Source organism: Acanthisitta chloris, unplaced genomic scaffold, assembly GCF_000695815.1.
Source record: "Acanthisitta chloris isolate BGI_N310 unplaced genomic scaffold, ASM69581v1 scaffold28332, whole genome shotgun sequence".
Classification (NCBI taxonomy): domain Eukaryota; kingdom Metazoa; phylum Chordata; class Aves; order Passeriformes; family Acanthisittidae; genus Acanthisitta; species Acanthisitta chloris.
In genome coordinates this window covers 44,817-69,351 of record NW_008662614.1, presented here as the reverse complement: position 1 = coordinate 69,351, position 24,535 = coordinate 44,817, and the positions used below count along the sequence as shown (strand labels likewise).

Genomic DNA, 24,535 nt, shown 5'->3' with positions numbered 1-24,535 from the left:
TAAAATACTAAGTGTAAAGAAACACAAGCAAATTGGAATTATTCGCATTCTGCTTTCCCATATCTGGTGCACACTGATTACTCAGCAATTTTAATTGCAAGGAAAAAGGCAATAAGTGAGATGTGCTGTTTTCCATCAGACTCTGTGCCTGGCTAGAAGAATGTTGAATAACATTTGGCATCATAACTTATTGAATAGACACTTTATTTATTGCAGCTGTGGTGATCAGTTTGATTTTGAGGCTCAGAGAACCAGATGATACAAGGATAAAATCTGCTGTTTGCCATGCTTGCCCCTAGGAACAGGACAAAGAACAGAGGGTAGGGTAAGTTCAAAAGCACTTTGGGACCAATATGCTATTGTTTTCTTTTAATATATTTTATTGAAAGAAAAACACATTACATATTCTGATAATGCTTCAAAACCTGCTACTTCGGTGTAACTACATGATCTTATTTCCATTAGGAGGGGAATGCCTGCTTAACTATTTGGTGCTATGGCAATTAAACGCAACAAGCATAGGATATTTTGTGTAAGGGCTCTCCTGTATTTTCTACTGTGGGAGGCAAGGAAGTGAAGTTCGTCTGCTGACAGCACGACAGAGTTATCAATCTATGGAACCACAGTAGCCAATAAGAGAAAGTAGTGAAAGGGCTAGAGAGAAGAGAGGTAATCTGCAAAATGTAGGAGACATAAAGCAAGTGAAGGGAAACAGGCACTGAAGAATGTCAGTAGGAAAAGTCTGAAGGAAGGCTGGAATGTCTTTATAAGCCAGTGGTAATAACAGTTTCCTATATTTGCTTGTTCCTTGCCTCGGTGCAATTTTTGCTGAGTAATAACGTAGCTGATTAGGAAATTCCATTTCCTTTTGAAATGTCTCATTTAAACATTTACAGTTTTCTCAGCTGTTCTTACAGTGAGATTAGTTATGTTTTTCAGTAATCCCCAATATGTTTTTAAGAATTAAAAAAAAAAACCAAACAGCAAAATGAAAAAAAAGCCCCCAAAAACCCAACAGAAAATATTAACAATTATCCAGAGAGATAGAAGGTAAAAATTCCAACTAATCCATGTGGATCTTTTAGTGTGCAAATAAATGTCATTCAAGGCTTTCATACCTACTTTAAAATAGTGGAAAATTAAACCACAGAAGGTTATCAATGAAGAAACATTACCTGAATATAAGATTAACTAGCTGAAATTTCCAGTTAGAGTAAAATGCTAATATTTGAGAGCTAAAAAACTTTCCCGTCTTTTCAGAAACTATAACTGCCATTTATATAACTCAGAAATGACCAGAAGCAGAAAATAAACAGACATCATCACCTTCCTGTTCCATTTATACCCCTAAGTACATTTTTCTTTAAGTTGATAAACGGTCTCCTGCTTCCATAGTATACAGGGGTTCCTGAACAAATTTATTTTTTTTAAGGATTCTTCACCAGTAAGGATAGTCTTCCAGCTGAGTATTCCATAAGGCTATGAATTTGTTGGTTTAGTTTATTCTCACCACAAAGTGTTTATCCACTCATTGTTTTTATTTTAATTATACATGACACATTCAGTCTATGGCCCTGTTGTCAGTGACCAGTAAATTACTAAAACAATTTGATACATCAATTCAAACCTTCTGTGATTGTTTTAAGCGTAGAGGGGAAATCTAGAGGAAAATTTAAAGCAAATAATTTCCTTGGTTTTCAGGATAGGTTTTTAAATTAAGATAAGTAATTCTTGCTTTTCTCCTATGAGTTTTGTATGGGTTTTAGGGCGCGGTATTTTGGCTCTTGAAATTATGTATACAACCTCTGTTCTCCCCTCCCACCCTAGTGCTTCAAAAAGAGGGAATTCACATGTAACCTAAACTCTAGAACAGCACATGTATGAGTTAAAACTCAGCTCTGGACCATATGAACACATGCTATTTCTCAAATAGCACAACTATCCCAATAATTGAAATAGCTTTTTTTTTCTCCAGCTTTTTCTAATTCCTCTCCCTATAGTTTCCTCTACATTTAAAAATAAGAAAAATAGACATCAGCTTTTCACAGATTTTTCTTTCTCCACTTTCAAAAATATTTGTAAATAGGCAAACCATTAATATATATGGAAAATGGGAGAAAAAAAAAGAAAAATTAAATAGAAATGAGAAGAGAAAAACAGGATGCAGAGCATAAGTAAATATATGAAGAGTAAGAAACCACTATTTCTTCCTCACAGCTATAAGGCTGTCTTGTACTCAGGATTATGAACTCCATCAACATCATACTCTATGAATCCTGAATACAAGCAATTGTGTCTCAGTTCTTGTACCTCAGAAATATGATCCCTCTATAAATCAGCTATTTTTGTTTTTAAATCCAATTTCTGTCTTCAACAACTGTGAGCATTTACAGCAACTCAGACTCAGACAGCGTAGAGTTTCAGATGGATCTCTCTGATTTCTTCTCTGTATGTATTCATCTATCTCACTGTTGTACTTAAGCATTTTCTTTTTGTCCCTGTTCTACAGATATCAGCTGCAAATCCAAAGAGGCTTTGAAAATCTTGAGTAGGTATTGATCAGTTTAAGTCTCAAAAAACTACATTCTGCAGAAGCTGAACTAACAGGCACAAGGCACAATATAGAAAATAGTACAGAGCAAAGACATGCAATAAATCTACTGCAGTTTATTATCAATTCAAAATCTTTAGTGGTAATGAAGGACTAGTTTTGCAGTATTCTGGGAGAATAAAATAGTAACTTTGTTAACCAAATATAGAAAAACTACTTGCTTTACCTTTTATCTAAGTGTAGATTTTCAGATTGCCCTACATACTCTTTCTTATTGCTCAACACAACATTAAGAACTTAATCTCTATCACAAACACACCTCTATGGATATGCATATCTAGAAAACCGTGATAAATCTACTGGAATATGCATCACCTCAAATACAGGTAATATAAATTGGGTGGGTAGCAACTGTTCATTTACTCTTAGTGCCTCATCTTAGAAGTGGAATTCAGTTCCTTCTTTTTTATCAGAGGATGCTGCATATCAGAATATGTGGAAAATTGAACATGGAAAAAAATGCCAAGGAATGATACTCAGCAGTTGTTTTCCACTTCGTGGTCCTCTTCTAAATCACCCTTTTTGCAGTAAAAAGACAATAAAGATGCTGGTGATGGTCTGGTTACACACTTGTACATCTTCTCTACCTACCAGGATGGAATGAGTTTAAAATATTCTGTTGTAAATTCAACCGAGATGTTTTCAATAATCAAATGACAAAATGCTCTCATTTTCCTGAGCCTTCAGGATCCAGTCTCTGAACAAGACTGTGAAAAAACAGTAGTCTCTGGGGGGAAACAGTGAAAAAAATCTAGACTAGTGCCAAATATTCAGTTCTAGTGATTGATTAATAATGGTAAATAATTCCATGGCTATTGTCAGAAAGCTCATTTTCTAAAAAACAAGACCTTATAAATAAACTGAGGGAGCCTGAGGTGCAGAATCTGTTCTCTAAGACTGGCTTTGCATGACAACATAGAATGTCCTTTACTATACAGATCACTATATAACATGAAGGGGTAATCAGTGACTATACAAATCAATGAAAATACATTGTATTTCTTGTTAGACCTGTGTGTTAGAATGACCTTATTCTGAAGTGAAGAAAGACAACACAAGGGATAATGGCTGTTACTGTGGGAGGAAGGAGATTGAAAGGTTATATTGTACACAGAGTGTCAAACGAGAGACTCAAAATTTACACCAATGTAAATTGGAGATATGAACTCAGAGCCAGTGGTTTTGTGCTGTAAAAGTTTTCTTTATATGGGAATGTACTAGAATAAATACCATTGAAATGGCATTGAAAGAAAAGTATTTTCAGACACTGCTTCCCAGAGAGGACAGGTCTTTTCTTATGAACTATATTATTGTAAGCAAACTATTCTGTTGTTTCAAATATACAAATTATACATTATGCTGAATTTGAATTATGAAAGTATCCTATCTTGCATTATCCTTTCTCTACAGTTCTGTAGAAAAGCTATACCACTGCCACACTACACTGTACTTAGTGAGAATTACATAAGAAATACAGACATAGTTCAGTTCCTTTGCCATTATTTGAACTTAAGCTGGATAAAAACAGTCTCTTAAAATAAAGCATAAATTCCAGTTTCTGCCAAACAAGAAGGTGGTCAGATGGCCCTTTGCAGCACATATACTTAGAATACTCACCTAGATATATTTTATAGCAGTGCAAACTCAACTGCACCATTCTGAAAGAATGCACATCCCAGCTTGTCACTCTGTATATCTTTGCAATTGGCAAATTTCTCGAGAGATAAAAATGAGAGCAATTTTTACCAGAATTAATTCGCACAGAGTAGATTTATGTGGTTAAATACTCGAGCATTTTCTGTTGTTTCTTTGGTCACAATATTTTGGCTACTTCTTCACATTACAAAGTTGTGGAGAAGGCTTCATTAGAGGACATGAAAAAGACTCTAGCTCTGTCACAGGACAGCTACTGAATAAAATTACGTTGAGGAATATATGGCTCAATGTATCTTCCATGGAGATGTAGCTTACAGAAACAGTTCTCCGGCAGGCAAGAGTTTGAACAAAGGCTTTATACAGACAACCTTGACCATCCACCGCTTCATCCTTACACCCAGCCAACAGGTGTTCTGTTGATGAAAACACTTAATGTAGAAGCAGTGCTTCCAAGAAGTCACCCCAGCATTTTAAATGCCATTGTAGAACAATCATAGAATCATTTAAGTTGGAAACACCTTTAAGATCATCGGTCCATCACTTGGCACCATCAGGCTTCTTGGACTTCAAGTGACTGCTTCTACCCTAAGTGTAGGCATTTGTTTTTGTTGTTGAAGCACGATGGTAACTCATCTTCTGTTCCTTTTTTAAAATTTTCTCTTTTCCCACCCTGCCTCTGCACAATTAAAACAGGGACCTTGCTGCTGTTGACTACTTTCTTAGTCTGTAATCCCTCCTGCTTTTGGCTCTCTTGCCTCTACCATCCTTCATCTTGCACACTCTCTTCAGGACTGAATCAGATTAAAAAATAATCCTGTACCATCAAATATGTTCGCTGAGAGCTGACTATTTGATAGTCCTATTACAAAGGACATGCTGTGTTTTGATCATGCAGGAAATTAATTCTGTTAATCAGGGCATGCTTGTTACCAGTTAAAATCTTAGCAAAGTGATTTTATCATCATAAATCTCAGAAATGCTTTTATAATAGGAATAACTTTATCACTTTGTTTTTCAGTGTACTAAAACCATCACAACAACATGAAACTTCCACACAGAATGAGCAAAATTACAAGGCAACAACATTCTTACTTATCAAGTTACTTATACTCATTGTAGACTTTAAGTAACAGCAATAACAGCACAGTGAATTTTAGGTATGTCCACAGGAGCCACAAGATGAAATGGAGTAGGGCTGTATTATAGCAAGCAGAACTTCAGGCAGTTCTCAGAGCCATCAGAAATAACAGCAGGGGTGGGGAAGGAAAAAAAAAAAGCCTGTAAATAACAGCAATTTTTTTTTTTTTTGCAGGGTTTCCCTTTGCTTTCAGAAATACATGATCTCTGATTTCAGAATTGTGGAGTGCAGATGCAATCAGTAGCATGGCCTCAGCAGCACTGGCCAACCAAACCCATGGAGATGCCCTGATCATGCATCTTTAATTTAAAATCTGGACCTCTGATATCTAATTCCTGACTGTCCACCTGCCTTTCATTCATTCAGTGTAAAGAAAAACCACAACACAAGAGCATGGCATGTCCTGTGCATCAAACAGATCTCAACCTAGAGAAGTTCCCTACATCACAAATAGCAAAAAGCATTGAAGAACAGTATGAAAGAATTAACCTCTCCAGAGACTTCCAAGACTGAATAGTTTCTGACAATTGCATCCCAAAACTCCAAGGTGAAAAGAAGTTCTTATAAGAATGGCAATTGAACAATGGCCAGGGTCTTTTGCTACTTTTCTTATCTTTCAGGTCTGCATCTTTAGCCTGCAGAAAACAGAGCGGCAGGTAGGACGCAAAAGAAGAGTTTGTAATAATTGGGAACCAGGTGGGGAGCAGGCATGTTGCAACAATGGAAAGGGCCAGGATAACAGAACAGCACTTGTTAAAACCATATAGGAGACATAATTAACAAGGATGCAGATCCAGCCAAACGCATCAACATAACAGAGCGCATTTCTTCAAAACTGCCACATGCATTCCAGATCCTTCAGTGACACCTCTTCACATGCCACAAGAACTGTAAACCCAAATAATCTCATTCTTACAACCCCAGAACTCTCCCTATTAAATTAGCAATTTGCCAACACAACCTTGGTTTCTTTCCTGTCAGGTAGAGAAAATAATTTGTTATAGGAGGCCAGAACACAAATATCTTGTAGATATAGAAGGTTGAAAACTTTTCTAGGCCAGCCTCAAGATCCTCAAGTAGTCAAGAAGAGGAAGGACTAGTCAGGCACAGAAATTCGTACTTCAATGTGCTAAAATGATAAGCTTAATCTTACTTTATTAAAACCTCCAGTATTTGCACTGTTATGATTGCTCCTATGTTCATTTCCTATGTTTGTACTTCTAGAGCAATGAAGTGACTAAAAAGGAGATTGTTAAAGAGTTTGCCAATCATCCAAAGCACTGGCAGCGTTACTGACAGTAATGCTCCTCTAAAAGGCTTGTGTACTAAACCATATGGACAGGCAATGCACCTAACTTAGTCTGTAGGGCTGGGCATTCAAAGTGATGATACCCTTAAGGTTAAAGGTACCCATGTTCAGACTTCAGGACAGCACACTTGAGCAAGAGAAATTCCAGAGTGCTGGTGCACATTCCACCTTTTTCTCTGCAGCAGATTGAGATGTACATGTCCATTTAAAAATAACAAGAGAAGGTAGGTCTTGCAAAACTAATGCTTCCTACAGAAGACTATCCAACACATCCCAGGAAGGCATGACTGAGCTAATATAAAAATGTTACTGTCTTTTCCTTGAAAATTATGCTCAGAGATCTACTTTGTGCATATTTTGGAGTAAACTCTTTTCTCCCTATTGGGAGCTGGGCTGCTTTGCAGTGAAGTAAAACCTGACGATGTATTTGTAGAAAGTGGTTTCCAAGTTATCTGAATTTCTTATAGTAAAAAATCTCAATTGGAAGCAAATAGAAGGTAATGGTTTACTTCTTTAAACTTGCAATGCAATGCAAGAATCTGAAGTTATTTTGGTGATACACATTGAGTTTTAATTAATTCTGCCATACTGTAATAGTATTCCTGGTTTATGTTTTGCTATCTATTCATGAACAGAGATTTTTCCATAACTCTGCTATTTATGCTGAAAGGAACCTACAGAAAATGCAGACATTACTAAGAGGATGCTTTATTACAGAAAAAAAAAATGATATATATTAAATACTACATCACTTGTGAGAATGTTACACAGTAATTATTTGAAGTAGTACATAAACAGCTTGATTTTTCCCAAGTAGCTCCATTTTAAACTTACTTGAGAAATGTTTTATATTTACTAACCTAACCAATACAAACATATATGCATATCTAACAACTAGTTCCAAAATTTCCTAGAAATATCACCTCACAAAACTGCAGGTTTTAGCTAAAATCTTCTGATTCAATATTTTGAGTCAAATATTTTGAGAGGTTCAATAGTGTCAAACATTTTCAAGTCAAAACTCCTACACTGAGTGTACCTCAAGGACTCTCACTGAATGCTTGTTTGACTTGTTCTGAAATTGAAGCAGATTTCTTCCCTGCCTAGATAGTCTATTTGATGTTATGGTACCCCCAGAGATGCGAATGTTTTCTTACCATGCTCTTTTTCTCCTCCTACAGGGAGAAATTAGACGTTTGTTTTTCAAAAGCTTTTTAGATACTGAACTATTAATAACATAAAAATGTGCAATATGAACACAGGACTCTGTCCCCACTGCAAGATTAAGTAAGAACAGTCAGACAATGAAGGAGGATAAAAATTAAATGTTACTTAATTTATTTAATAACAGCAGGGAAATGTCGGCTAAGTATTTTTCTTTGTACATTAGTTTTGCTATCCATATATATGTAAGATATATATATATATAAAATATATGTAAATGGGGTTTGAGGAAAATTAGGAACAGAAAAATGAAAACAGAATTTTAAAGAACTTTTAAAAAATATTAACAGTAAAAATATTAGCAATTATTGTAACAACAGCAAAACATATAGCTTAATATGTTGATGTGTACAACTGCCTTGCCATGTATAAAAGCAGGCACAGACTGCTGCTCCTTTGAGTTTATTTATAATCCTCAAATGAAGAGCCTCTTGAAGCACCTGACACCTACTGAGGTAGAGGGAACTGTAAAAAGATAACTGTTTTAAACATAAAATATTTGTAATGCTAAGAGGTCAGCTTTGCCACTGCTGACTTCATTGCAATTTGCATACTATTAAAGCATTACCCATAATGTTTGCAAAATTTAATTTTAAAGCTATGCTGTTAAAGATGTTTGCTGAATTGTAAGCACCTAGGATGTTTGGAAAATTTGTTAGCACTGTGATAGTTACAGTATTTCTTCCTTTCTTTTTTATTTAATCCCCCCTCAAACACACACTTGCTATTCTCTTCTTCCATTTTATGACAATGAATCTCATTTTAATGCAAGCTAAGAAACTTTAAAAAAAGCCAAGTATACTCCAACAGTACAGTACTGGAGATAACTTCCCCGTTTATACTCAATATATTTAGGTTTGTTAAAAATGTCACTAACTTATTTACTTTTGCTGGGGGCTGAGATCCAATTATACTCCTATAGACTAGTGGCAATGGTTATGATTTTCTACTTCACTCTAATACAGGCTCTCTCATTAAATCTCACAGCTCGGTAATCACAGTCATCACATTTGTGTTCCAGTGCTGCATTCACACTCACATACTCTTTTCTTGGATTTCCATCCTCCTTCCCTCACCCTCTCCCTCAAGATCTTTATTTACTCCCTGGCAGAAACTACAAAATTAAAGATGTATAATGTGCAGATACAATCTTTGCTTCCTTTTCTCTGCCAGACTAGCACTCTAAAATGCACTTATTTTGGGAAGGTCTGATATTAATTCAGTTACTATGGTACATGAACTACTGTTCCCCTTTGAAGTACTATAGAAAAGTTGTCCTTAGATGATAATGGAAAGGATGGAGTAAAGCAGGAACAACAAGAATTACTTTACATACTAATAACAACAATTTAGTTATCAAAACAGTCCTGAACAAGCAAGCCTTTATACTATTCTTTAAAAAATTTAGCTTCCTAGGGTTCTAATATTCTTTTCCTATGGTTCAGGAATGCACAGTAGCACTCAGCCCAGTGCCTGTATCCTTATTTCAAAGGGAATCATTCAAACCAACATCCACCCTGTCAAGAATCTTGACTTTGAGCTGCTAATGCAGAATAAAAATCAATATAAATTTTGATCATTCGATGAATATTTACTTCTTTCTTTCGAGCCTGGGGATTTAGAATTGAAAACTGCTGAATCAAGTCTTTTTTTTTTTTTTTGTGTTTGTGCCAACACCAATTTACTACCCTCCTGAAAGTTCCTGAACAAGATGTCTCATGTGGCATACATGTTGGTTTTTCCTGTCAATCATAACTGTGTGCCAGTAGGGAACCATAAACATTTTCCTTTCATACTCTTAGTTCTCCAAAAAGGCATATTTTGATTACTTCCCTGGAAAAGGTAAACCTGTCTTATTTAGACATACTGTAAAATGCCTATGCCTATTTTTCTAGGACAGCTGCTGTTCCTAAATTGATACTATCTATTAAATATTTTCTTTTCAGTATGAGTTGCTTCATACAAAGAAACAGTTTACAATCACTGCAAACAAAGCTTAGTAACACAAACCAGACAAAGATCTATATTGACATTATGACTTCTCCTCTATAATTTCTGAAAAACTGCATGAAAATTCTGACCATTATAATGCACAGCAAATGTTTGTGAAAATTAAGATAGCAGGAGATAAATAGATCCCACAAGCGGGCAATTAAGATGTGACTCTACTTTGCATTTCATCTTTAAAAGAAATGTACCTTCAATCTCAATAAAATGAGCTTTTTAAAAAAGTAATGTAAAGCTCCTATGTTTCCATAGTGACTAGGGTGGGGGTGAGGGAACAGAGGGAAAAGGAAAAGTGATGTTTCTAAATTTGAAAAAGACCTAGATTAGTTTAACAAGAACTGTAAATGCAAGCAATTTTCATCTTGCAAAATTTTTTTATATATGACTCAGTGGCAGACGGGCTTTATCTTAAGGAGCAATTTTGTTGGTCTCTTATAAATTAAATAAAAGTGGCAGCAGCTGTCTTTCAGAAGGCTGATATAGGCTTGTATAGTCATATGATATCATGTAGACAGATGTTTTAAATAAAATAAAATATTTAGATTGCTAGATACCTTGCTAGATACAAAGGCAATTATAGGATGTCTTTGTTAAATTAAATTTCTCATTCTTTTGAGAAGAAAAAAGGGGAATTGTCCTGGAAACTGTACCAACAGGAAATGATTCTATATCTAAAACAGCTGGAGACTGTAACTAATATAAATTTAGCTGAAAATAAAAATTCTGTATGCCCCTAGAGACATGCAGCAACATGCAGTAAAACCAGATGTGATTAAATTATTTTTAAAAAGTCAGTTATATATACATATAAAATATTCAGATATGATCCGCTCATGTAGAGAGACTGTTCAAGGCTAAGACAAAGTAAGAGAACAATTAAAGCCCTAAAAGATAAGAAAATAACTTTCAAAGTAAAGCCAATAGCCAGTGCTCAAATTCCTTAGATAGTTTATTTAGCTAAGCTTTCCAGGGTGTAAATGGGAATTTTTTCAGAGCACAACTGGGTGTTATGTGAACCCTTCAAAAACTATACCACACATTCTAGGCAATGACTATTTAATGTGACCCAACCAACTTGCTCTTTTCATTTTTGTTAAAAATGCCACAGTTTTACTCTTCATGAAGACCTCTGTTACAAGCTGGCGATGACTCCAGGCCCAAACCGGCACAACTGATTTGGCTAAAACCCCTACAGTCTTAACTTAGAAAATATTCCAGGAGGAGTAATAATGCGAAAATGTAAGAATTAGAATTTTACAGATGTTCCTTTCAAATCATCATTTACAAAAATCCATCTGAATTTGCATGGCCACATTCTTACTTGCTCCCTAATAAAATGATACTCTAGAATTGCTTGTTCAGGATGCTTTTTATGTAATACTGTTTCGTAATTTGAACAATTAATTAAACATTTTATTCTCTCTCATACCTAACAAAAAGGGCCCAGCTAAATAAAACTAAACCAAGCATGCCCAAGATATTGGAAGTGCTATATTTTAGTCCCTATACAGCAAGAGAAGTAAATGGTGTTAAAGATTCCTTTCAGAAAGCTTCGGGTTGGATTGCTTTCATTTTTTCCAATAGCCTTAATTGGCTAAGTGCCTTTGGGCCAACTAATACCCAGAGAGACCAAATCTCAGTAATCTTGTAAATACAGTGATTTCAATAGATTTTCATCAAAGACATGACCATTACACAATGCCTGTTTGGTGCTGTATTATTTCTCATTTAGAATGTAGTTAAAATTGCCAAATTAATACAGGATTTATTATTACAATGTTCTCTGCTACCAAGAGTCCAACAAACAGGAGACCTTTGGCTATTTTTATGAAAGTTTAGATAGATATGAATAAATATTTTAATTTCACAAGGAATAGGAACCAGACCAAGAACAGCAAAATCACCCCTCTCAAGGTAGAGATGTCCAAAGATGTATAACAAATGTTCGTGTGACTATAGAACTGCAGAATTTGATTTTTTTTCCTTCAAACAACATTAGGAACTATAATTGAGATGACAATAGCATATCACAGTATAATAATCATACCTGCTGCATCTTTTTGGTTTCACACCTGACCAATGAAAATGTGATTTTTCTGCAGCTAAAATAAGATGCATACTGACTTAAGAAATCTGAAGTTCAGTTGCTATAAAAAATATGTCAAGGGAAATCTCTAACTAAAAGATGCACGTTTCCAGTAGCCATAAATAAGACAATAATTACGTTTTTACATTATACCGTTAACGAAGTCTAGTATTACTATATGGGGATTCTGGGCACTCAGATCACAATAGACCATCATCTGTTTCCAGAGAGAAAGAGAATTTTGAGTTCTAAACAATCTAATGACCTCATAACATGACATGGGACATAGGCTCCCTAGAAGTGAAAATAGCAACAAAAATCATTACGTACTGATTAATCTAGATCCAAGAGAGGTCACAAACTGATAACTCATAAGTCAAGTGTCATTAAAATATTTTAAAACAAATATTTTAAATGCAAAAATTTGGTACAAAATTTTATTCTATGCTCACAAATTTCTTAAACAGATTGACTGATACTGTGAAGATTTTTTTGCTTTGGTCATAGCATTAATTAAAATGGAAGCATTAAGCCTGAATGCTATAATAGAATATTAGACTTTTTATTAATAGGCACACACCCTATTATACAGATAGTCAGCACCCATGTGGTGGGATAGCCTAAGGACTAAGGGTATTTTTAGCAGGAGAATACATTGGTACAGGTGAGAGATCCAATAATATAGCCACACAGGTAACCTTGTGCTCCAGGTTCTCTTTGCCAAGCGTAGTTGAAATCTGACTTTTTAAGTAGTCTGTTTCCACAGAGGTCACATAGGAATTATGCATAGAGATACTTTTGCATTATATGTACGAACAAAATTTGGATCCTACCACAAAACATTTATTCCTCAGCTGTGTGTCCAAACCAACAAAAGTCATCATGCTTTTCGGGGATTTTGGTTTCATAGTAACCGAACCATCAATGTCTTATTGGAGTAGGCTCAGATTAAAAGTTCAAGTCTTGGAGCTATCAGGAATAATTACCCTAGTAAGTTGTATGGTAGCAGGACATTATGGTCTTATTTATGGAGCTTAGGTAGAATTTCCAATCAGCATGATTGCATCTATTTCTAGTGCTTTGTTAATCGCTTCCTGAAGCTGCTCATTAAAAGCTCCTATGTCAACACGTAATGCTGTGGTGGCTGAAACAGAGATTGGGAATACAATCACATCTCATGGCTTGGCTGAAAAGTACACTGCAACACTGTGCACTTTATCACAAATGCTGTTTTCCCATTTGATAAAATGCCTTACCATGTCATGGAACAGTGGTCATTTATTTCAGAGGAACAAGCTGAATCTTCACCATTAAATGCTGGATGTGAGCAAACATCATTCTATTTTTGTCTCCCTCAACAATGGAATTGCAGTGAGACCAAAGTACAGCAATTTAACATATCTCTTTCACAACCGCCACAGAAGTGATGACAGCCCTAGACAATAATCACTTGCCAATACCACGTTTTTACCTACCAACTGTGAAAGCTCTCACAGCCGTAGTCAATAATTGAACAGACCAATTCCACTGTGCTGCATGTGATTGGTGATATTATCCCTTTAAGTGTGTTATTTAAGTTTGCAATGCAGTTAATTGAAACCCTACTAGATGCAAATCAAAAGTTTCAGTCTTAATTGAGATATTTTGAAAATTGAACCCATTGCTTCAGGCAGGTGCTACATGAGATTCCATTAATATAGGTAATTAACATTAGCCTCTGCTTTAATTAACATGCACACTTTAATTAGTAAAGCATTAACCAACATTAAAAAATCTGATCTTCATGCATCACAAAAACTGCAGAGTTATGACTATGTTATTTTTTCCAAGACTGTAAATCATATAACATATCAATTCTTTTTTTCTTTAACTACATCAAGATATATTAAAAAGATAAATATACATATAAAATGTACATCCTTGTATTAACCAAACACTTAAAATGGTGGGAATGATTTCTTGAGAATAAGAAAAATATGAAGAAAGCTCACCTAATACTTCAAAACTTCTGCCTGAAATCTATAAATATGTACATTACATAGATGTCTGTATCTAGTAATTTTATAAATTAAAATAATTCAGTTGTAATCAGATTCCTGTCCACTATTAATTCGGTGGCAGAATCCAAGACATTATTTTCCAGAGCTGGCATTTTAAAAACAAATGTCCTGTCAACAGTACTAGCTTTGTTTTCCAGCATGCTTGTTTTAACATGATGTTGCTTCCCAGAGTAAGTAAGCCTGTGACTGCAAACACACGTTTGCAAACATGAACTGAATGTCTTCTTGAGTTTGCTCGGAGTATTAAAAAGCATCTTCAAGAACTAGCCCCAAAACTTTTTCTCCTACTGTGTCATAAATTCCACTGCTGAGCACCATCAGCTGTGGCACATCAAGCAACTGGAGGGCTGATAAAACTGGGCTAGTTCACGATCAGCCTTTCTGCATCACAGGTTCAATTTACAGCTGTACAAGCTCTGTAATCAAGGGAACTTGCACAAGCAAGGGAACAAGTGCAGTTACACTTATGCTTTCAAATCAAATACAGGAATATTTCTTTGATACAGACAAGGTCTTCATGAGTCTTGACTGTTTTATTTAGCCTCTGAAGTTAAAATTATTTAGAAGCATAGTATGTTCCTAGACATATATAACACAAGGATCTTCATACAAGCTTGTGAAATTAAAAGGTGCCAAGCTCTAGCTTAAAAATCCTTCTTTAAATAAAATTCAACGTCAATATTTTCCAAACAATGCAAAGATATCTTCATCTTCCTAATCCTTTCCTTCTGCTACCCATATGGTATATTTAAAGCTTTGCTTTAAATAAAGTAAGTTCCATTTCTGCAACCTCATTATTACAACAAAGATTTCTGATCCACTCCACTCACTTTATATCCTGTGTTTTCTGTCTCAATACATGCAGGTGGGACATGTATTAATTATTGTCATATAATTCTCATAATAAGATGCTGGATGTGTTGGCTTGAATAATAGAGTCAGTTTAAACCTGTTTCTACAGATCTGTTTCTACAATTTCTGCACGTCCTGAACCTCCACTGCATTTGGCAGTGAAAGGAATGGGCAATGTTAAAAGACTATATATTCTATTCATATTCCAAAATATCTGCAGATCTCAAAGACAGCATGTGCATGTTCAGAGGAAAGAGTATATCCTTTCTGAAGCTCCTTACAAGTACCACATCAACGTCACATCAGGGCTCTGTTTGTTTCTTTTTGTTAAATGGGAAAGAACTTAATGAAAGAAACATGAAGACAAAATACATACTTTAAAACTGGAAAGATACACTTAATCAATTTTAAGCACTTTTTCTCCACAGGAGTAAATCCTATATTGTGTTTCATAGTCGTAGCACACATACACACACATCTCAAATGTAAGGCTTTCCAGATACTGAATCTACAATGCTTCCATCTAAAAAAAATCTTGAACTCTTTGGTGCAATTTACCAGATTTTGTGGGATTCTGCAGGACCTATTGTGGAATTTTGACAGTTCTCTCTGAAATTAAAGAAGCATTACAGCTAAAAGAATATTTGCTGAGTGCTTTTCATGGCATGTCGTTGAATTTACCATATTTTATATACTACAAAACCACAGCTAGACCAAAACCGACACAAATATTAGAAGTCTGTCCTGGCCTGTATCTGAGTAACCCATAGTGATCAGGAAAATATTGCTTTCTGTAAAGCAATGTGATGATACTTTTAAAACAGCGACTTTCACAATACAGAGTTCTTCTAGATCTGTGCATATTCAAATTGACATGTAATGCTGAATGAATCCACAATTTTTTTTGTCCTATTCACTTGATTTAATTTAACTACCTATTTTCTCCTATGGTAAGTAACAAAGAAACAAGAATAAAATATGCAAAAAGAGTGCTTAAAGACATTCTAAGCATCTCCTTGAGAATCAAGGCAGACTCATCCTGAGGTGGACAGTCCACAATATATTGACCACACAATGATTAAGGAGTTAGAGAAGCCCCTGTTCCCCTGTACAACATGTAACAACTCTGCAAAAGGCCAGCTCCTCTACAGCCCCATCAGAAAATCATCCTCAGGTCATCATTGCAACAAAAATTAAATAGCTGGCTCTACCTATATTGCTCTTTCACGGTTTCAGAAGAATCCTGACTACTGAGCAATGGGGAAAGCAGAAGGATACTTCAATCTCTGTGGCAGTAATCTTTTTGCATTACTGGGTTTGGGTGAAAAAGAGGCTCTGCTTGCTTTCACAGCTTGCTGTACTACCTTTGTGAGTCTGACGTTTGGGTGATGGATTTTGCAAACAATATACCCTTCATTAGTCCTGTTACCCCAAAGTTAAAATAGATATGCTTCCCTTTTAAATGCCAAACTGAAAGTTAGAAATAACTGACCCAGAAATTCTGTCATACTAACATCAGATCTTAATTCATCTGTGCCACCATTTCTGTTTCCTTATGTAAACTTGTTCAGTCTTTTTAAAAATGAACTGCTTAAAACAGTCCTATGATAGTAAAAACACACGCTTGTCATACAGTATTATAAATAAGCAACTTCCAAATCTGCCTAAGATATCATTTTAAAATATGGAAAACAACCTCTCAAACTGGTCAACTGGTCAGTGTAGTAGGTATGATGTCCTTCTTCAGCAGTGATTTCTTTAGCAAAGAATTGTGTAAAAGTTTTGCAACTTCCAGTAACAAGAATTATAAACACAGAGAGAATGAAGTACATTGCATTCATGACATCTGAAACATTTCTTCTTTTTATTTTGTTTTGTTTATTCTCCAGTTTATTCCTCCCTTATCTATATTTCATGCTTGTCTTTATGTGCTAAGGTTATGAGCAGTCTTCTACCCTATAGGATTTGACATGTTCTGACGCACAGCTTAAAACACAAACGGAACAATTCTGCAATTGCTAAAAATAAAAGGTGTGTGATATACAGGCTGTGAAAATACATAGCTAACATCCTCTATGAAGTGGAATGATAGCAATTATTTTTGTTTCATGGAGGTTTATCTCTAATTTGGCAAATGTGATTTACACTTACAAAAGTTTAAGTGAGTAAGAGAATTAAACTTTGGACTCAGTTTACTAAACTGATTTTGAAATCCTATGTTTTATTTCTCTATGCTTAAGGAGACATAGACACTGGAACATCAGAAAGGGTCACTGATAGGTAATATTTTTTAAAGGATAGTAGAGCAGTCTGAACATATAATTCCAATTAATATCCATCTGAATTTCATATAACTTCTTTTTAATTACATAAAACCAACCTTGAACTTAATATCCTACCACAAAGTAGAAACAGTCCACTTAAATGTTGATTTTTGATTTTCCCTGTGCTTGCATGGTCGTCCCAGAATCCTGGAAAGAGTATTTCTTTCTCTGTTGATCTTGCTGCTTGCCAATACTGATATTCCTTATTTGTGTCTCTGGCAGAACTTTTGTTCCCTACTTGACTTGCTGTCCAATTGAAACCTTACCAGGAGCATGGGAAGTTTGCTGCCATACTCAGAGAGAACATTTTCTGTTTTCATTGCCCTACTTAAACATCTAATAGGAACATCAGCCTCAAAAATCCTCTGTAACCAACTTATAGATTTTTCTTCACTAAATAATATAAAAAATAGAGAAGTTTGTTGATAAATATATTTACTGGCTACATTCATGTTTAGTTTGTTTAATTGCTAATAATTTCCTGAGAATCTTTAAGTGCAGTATGCTAACTTCATTCAAGGATAAGACCTTCTGCAGTAAGTGTAAATACCCCAGGATTCGCTGGCATTTTGCATCACTTGAGACAAAAAAAAAGAAAAGGAAAAGTCTAGAAACTTAGCAGAAACTAGAGAAAAATTAAAGATAGGTAAGTTTTTATCATGTATTTCTTCTTGCCAATTGACATACATAATAGAAAATGGTAGAGAATAGGTTAAACAGTCTAAAAGGATTTTAACCTTAAATTTGACAGAAGCTAAATGGCTGTGACATTGGGTTCTTCTACTTTATTCCAGCTAGTAATCCACCTTCAAAGTTCCTGTCAGGTAAATGACCTTGTATTTCATTAACTGATAATTAAATGGATTTATTCCACTAACGGTTTTAATTAAAATGCTAGAAATATTGATTACCCCTCTCATCCTTATTCCCCCAGATGAAAAAAAGGTTTTAGGAATGTTTATTTAGAGAAGACAGAGAATTAAATTAGATTGAATCTCTATGAGACCTGAAGACTGGTTCTTTCATTTCTGCTGCTCAAGCAGAAAAAGGTTTCAATTTTTTGATGTTTGATTAATTATTTTGAAATCCATTTATGCTTACCTTGGTGTTTAATTAAAAATGTCATTTTTAGCATAATTTAATTGGCTATCTGTGGAAGACTAACTTCAAACTTATATTTAAAAAATGTTGTGGGTTTTTTTTAATTTGGGGTAAAAGAAACTTTTTACTTATTTGCTTTTGCTCTAAAGGTATCATCTCATGAATGAAGAACTAAGAAGGGCTGAAGCTTAACTGGATTTACTACATTTGAATATGAGGATACATATGCTTATGGGTAATGCAATTGTATTTGGCTGTACACTCGAATCCATTACCAGCCATTTAGAATCTCTAATCAAACAAATATGGAGTATGTGCCTCCAAATATTTTGGATTTGTTGTTACTAATATTAACCAAACTCTCTGCAGTGTATCCAGACCAGAAATGCTTTTAGTATGGGCTGGAATCCTTTAGCAAATTATTCAACATTTAGTATATATTACTCGAAAAAAAAGCATTCAGTTCCAACTATAATCAGCAAGCAAATATTAGATAGAAACACTAATTTAAAATATTTAAAAAAAATTCATTCACCATGTACAAGTATTTCACTGTTTTCATACCCTATTTTCTTACTGATCTAAAATTTGCTTTATACATGAACAACTGAAGAATAAACTTTTTTCCTTAAGTGAGAAAGAGATCAAAAACTGTTTCATATCATTTCAAGACCAGAAAAGGATATGTTGTGGTCTTATAAAGAGCACATTTTTTTACCACTTGCTAGCTCTAAAACACTTGGTCTAGGATATTCTGCATTGAAAGTGATGGAACTTTGATAATAAAAACACAAACCAAATAACTAAAGCCCTAATTCTGTAAAACACATGCTTAAATTCAAGCACATAATCTGCCCCATTGAAGGGCAATAGGGATTATTCCCGCAGTTGCTACTACAAGTTGTGGTCTTGCTTAAAGATTTTTGTAACTCAAGACCTTCACACCTACTTATTTGTCCCTTTTGTGTCATTTACTTGTGAAATGAATGCTACATAAATATGGGGTAAAAAACCTAAGAAAAATCTCACTGTTGTGGAAAGACTAATTGCAGTAGGTTATTAGCTTTCTAGTCCAAAAAAGAGGAAAGCTTTTCTCTGCAGATACAACACTGGACTCTCAGGCTTGTCAAAAACATATTAATGATCTATTTTACACAGTCAGTACAATTTATATTTCTCCTCTCTTTATTCAAGCGCTTAATGGAGAAAAATTTCATAGCCTGATTCAAACCCCAATGAATCAATTAAAATATCCTTAATCAAAATATTTGTTTCCAGAACTCCATTTCTTTACAGTTATTTTAAAATGTCATGTGATCCTGAAACACAGTTAGGTGACAGTGGCTTGTGTACAGTTTTGAGTCATTAAAGAATGGAGTGGTTAAAGGTCTTTCCAATGATTTACTGTCTAAAAATCATCCTAGCCTTTTAACAAATAACTGCAAAAAGCAAGCGACAAAAACCCCAAACCAGCTTCTGCCTTTGTGAGCTGCAGAAGACTTTAGTTGAGGAGTTGAACAAGATGAATAGTGTAGCATGATGCTGCCCATCTGAAGTAAGTGGATGTTCCACTCCCCTGATGTACTCATTGTTACATTTTCAAAGCTGTGCACGTGGTTTTACTCATGCAGCTTTTCATGACACCAGTGCAACTCCAGTAGCCAACACACCAAGTTATACTCCTTCCCACAAATGTACTGATGCAGAAACTTTCTTCATATAGCACTCTTCCCAAATTCACAGCAGCTACTCCAGTGATTATTCATTTCCACACATATTGGTTTGCAGGGTGATGCTGTTACTGCTTTTTGCTCTCTCTGTGAAAGGGAATGGTAAAGTTGGACCTACCAACTTTCACAGACTGTGTCTGTTCCAGTGGAGGCAGCAAGGCCTGTCAAATCTTTTGGTCAACATTCTGCTTCTTTGGCATACCGAATGTCACAACACATTCCTGTCCTCTTTCAGAGGACTAAAGAACTTGGTCATAGCATTTTATTTCTGAGTTGCTGTTTTATCGTTTTTTTCATTTTCATTACTGTGAATGTGGGGAAACTGGGCATTATCTTATTTTCATTTCATTTTCTGCTATCGATTTGCTCAATATTTATCAGGATCATTTTAAATTATTTGGTTACATTTTCTATTTTATTGTGCAAATTAATTAAATTACACAAGAACCTTTGACCATGTGGTGCCTATAAATTAAAATTCTGACAGTGATGATCTATTGGTTGTTTTCCATGTCTACTTCCAATGATGATTTCAAAGAAAAATGCAAATATAAAAGAAGTCACGGTATGCTAGTAACTCGATTGTTCATGGACAAAAGAGGATTGAAAACATGTTGAAGTGTTTCAACAACTAGCAATCACTATTCAAATCTACAGAAATTAGACAAAGCAAATCTTTGTAAAAACACTGCCTTTACTATTGCTATCATTGGGAGCAGCTGAATTGGTTTGTTTTCAGAGACACGTGAAATAATTTTTAAAGAGGCACATGGCATAGGTTTTACTGCCTTTTTTTCTAAACTTTGAGAAAATAGCCAAGATGAATAACTTTATTTTTAACACTGATATATGACACATTTTAACCTGTCTACATGCAAAAGTAGTGCTGTTAACAACTGCAACTTTCTTCAAGTATGCTATGAATCACTGTATTCCTTTTCCCTTTTTTCATGCACCATTGCCACTATCTTACCTTCAGCAGTTTTGCTAGATTTCAATGAAGATGGAACCAGAGGGCACACATTAGAATTTTATATCAGTTCAAGAAGGGGAGAGAAGAAAGACATATGAAGCTAGAATGACATTCATTGAAGGTTCCCCAGGGAAGATAACACATGTTTTTGTCTTTCACCTGCTAGGCATGCTAAATCAGTGCAATGATAAGCTAATTTATGAAATATATTTCATTGAAACCTGGACATCTTTACTGTTGCTAGTTTGGATATTAGCTTCTCAGAAATAAAAGACAACTAATTTAAAAGATGTTAAAAGACTGGTTTTCTTAGGTAATGCTTACCATATATGTTCACTAGAGCTCTGGATTTCAGTGCATAAACATTTCAAAAGCAGTTAGGATTAGGTGAAAGTTAAAATTTACACTCACAGCTCCTTCATAAAAAGGAGTAGCTTGCTTTCAAAACCAAAAGAGGGTTCTACCCTATTTTCTTAACATGTACTGAAATAAAACCACAGCAGCTGCAAGAAAGGCAACTGTCTTACCAAAACAGTGTATCAGTCACCTTCCATAACAGATGTGTAGCAATCCAACACCGAGTAGATCATTTATTATCAAGGCAGTATCGGCTGCCTTTTGTTCCTCACAGAGTAAAATGCATAAAAGCTGGCTCTTCAGGAGAGACCTTTAGGCTACCTGTGTTCCGGGATTGTATGCTTGAAGATTCTAAGACTTTTTTATTTCAACTATGGGAAAATGTATTATATGGCCGCTAATGGGACATGATGCTAACATAAAACTTTACAGTTTACTTCACCATCAAAAAGAACACTGGAAAATGTGATAGTTCTGGTTTTGTTGAGATGTTGGGGTTTTTGTGAACAAGAGCACCTCAACACTTCACAGTTCTTGCTGAACACACACAAGGAATTTACACAGTACATAATGCAGATGTAGAGACATACAATTCAAAAAGCATGTACTAATGAGGTTAAATTTTATAAAGTATCCTAGCTGTCGTACAGATAATTGTGTTTAATTTTAACAGTTTCATGATCAGTCACAGATGTGAGCATAATATCAAAGAGCATTTAATGCTTATAACAGTTATATCTCATCATTTATTCTATTTATAATTTTGGTTGTGCATTAACAATCTTTTTTATTCTTAAATAATCCAAGCAAAGGTTTTAAAAAAATATTTTGAAATATTGGGTACACCTTCTGGAGATACTACTGCGACTTCAATATTTCTTGTTCAGGGAAAAAAAAAAAAAAAAGAAAGGAAGAAAAAAGAAGCTTGGAGAAACTGGAATATCCAGGAGCTTAACCATCATTGGTGTATATGACTATCCCCACTACCTCCAGAACTGAAGGCTTCACTTCCGAAAACCTTTATCTTTGATCTGCTCTTCAACTGCAGTGTTTGTTGGCCCCAGTAGAGAGAGGAACTTTAGACTCATGAGCAGCTTCAGCAAGGTCAATGAGGCAACATACATGCTTTAAGTTTTAGTGCGTGTTTAAGCATTTCACTGAATTCATGCCACGGTCTTTTCCTGAGCATTTATGCAAGAGGTAGGGGAAAATGTGTCAGTTAAAGTTACCTGTTCGTTTGGGGCGATGAATAAAATCTCTTGCTCAGTCAAGTTTCCCTGGGTGTTTCCACACCTTTCCTGACATGTTCATTACACAGCCATGTTTTCATTTTACTGATAATTCATTTTCAAGCATTCAAGACTTAGTTATGTCCACACTAACTTTTATAAACCAAGAAAGAGCATAATTCTCACCAAGTTTTATTTATTATTCTTTCATAATGATTTAATACCTTTTAAAATGGTTGAACTAAATCAGTCCAAATTTTTACACCCCAATTTCCTTTGTGAGAACTTCCCAGAGACTGAATGTCTCTAAAGTGATCTTCAATTCCTGCAGTCTGCTGTACATCAACAGATCCTTGTGGATCCCAGTGTAGAAAGCTACACTGGAATCAGTAGGTATCTGCTCAAGAATAAGTAGTTGCAAGATGAAGATTTTAACAAACAAATATTGATAATCTCAAAATGACCAATTTTCAAAGGTGTTTGTAGTGCTCAGGGATTCAGCTAGGTAGTTAAATTCACAACTATGCATGCATGCATCCAAACTCCCATTATTTTTCTGGTGACATCAATGCCCAATTTGTATAGTACTTCTGAAAAAGCACCTACAGGTTTGTAGACCCATGAGATGTTTGGGCACCAAAGCACCTCAGCAAATGTCTCTTTAAGGGACTATAGCACTATAGTATTTTTTTGAAGTCTGAAAACGGCATATATTTTGACTACGTGAATTCTTCTTTTACGCTTACTATTAACCACAACATACACCTATAAACCCTTCTTTTAAGGAAACTCTGCCATATCTTTTTGGCTACATTGTATCTCATTGTTTCCTGGCAATTCATCTTCCTCAAAATTACTATAAGGTTAAATGCATAGGATTATAGCATCAGAAATCATGAGAGAGTAACTAAGAAGAAATATAACTTAAAAAAATACATATAACTGGCACTTTGGCATTTGCACTGTTGCGAAGGAATAAATAAACAATATTCTTGATTGCTTCCAGTGACTTTAATGAAAGATAGTTTTTCAGCATTAACATGACTGTGGCTCTTGCTACAAATAAGCTTTAGCCACTAGTGCTTTTTAAAATGTGCACAGATTTATGCATAGGAATTAATAACAGCTTGTCTGCTCTACTTTTTTGGTACACAGTGTCAGAATGGTAGTGACTCTTTTTGACCTTTAGAAAGGAGGACAGTTTTTTAAGAAAGCAGATATTCTTCTTTTATGGGGGAACTGTGTAAACATAAGTAATGTGCCTGTGAACATTTTATGATCAAGATAATAATAAAGGATTTAGCTTCAGTATTCACCACACAAAATAAATCTTTAACAGAGATGACTGTTTTGCGACTTCTTCAGCTGAATACAGTGGTGCTTATGCTAACCATGCCTTCAGTGCTGGCAGCCTTATGAGAACTCTCAGAAAACCTTTCCTGTCATTAGACATTCTCAGCTGGTCTCCAAGTGAAGAAGTATCCAGCCCCTTGTCAAAGAAAATGTCATCATAAGATTATGAGAAAGAGAGGCGTGAAGGTAAAATTAAGTAAATCAGGGAAAATGGAACTCTGAGGAGGATGTGTAAAGTATATTAAAAAAGTAGTAAAGATCAGCATCTTGCTTAATACACATTTGAATATTCCTACAGAAAAAGAGAATATAAAATTGAACTACTGATCTCCTGAGGACCAGACCATTGTAGGGAGGATACTCTCTTATTCTAAATGGATAGGGTGTCTAGCTGAAAACAGAAAATAATTCCTGCTTTCTATGAGGAAAAGTTATGGATATGCAATGAGCATTGCCTTGGAACGTAACAACAGTCACACATATACAGAATTATAGTTGCCAGCAAGATAAATAAGTAGTGATAAA

The 24,535-nt window shown here is 35.0% G+C and overlaps 1 protein-coding gene across 1 annotated transcript in view; it reads right to left on the bottom strand.

Annotated features, from left to right (window-relative positions):
• The window catches only part of LOC103798411 (A-kinase anchor protein 6-like), a gene marked incomplete at its 3' end in the record, with an annotated part of 73,335 nt that overhangs the window by 6,408 nt on the left and 42,392 nt on the right, over positions 1-24,535 (bottom strand). The gene's annotated exons all lie outside the window — the stretch shown is intronic.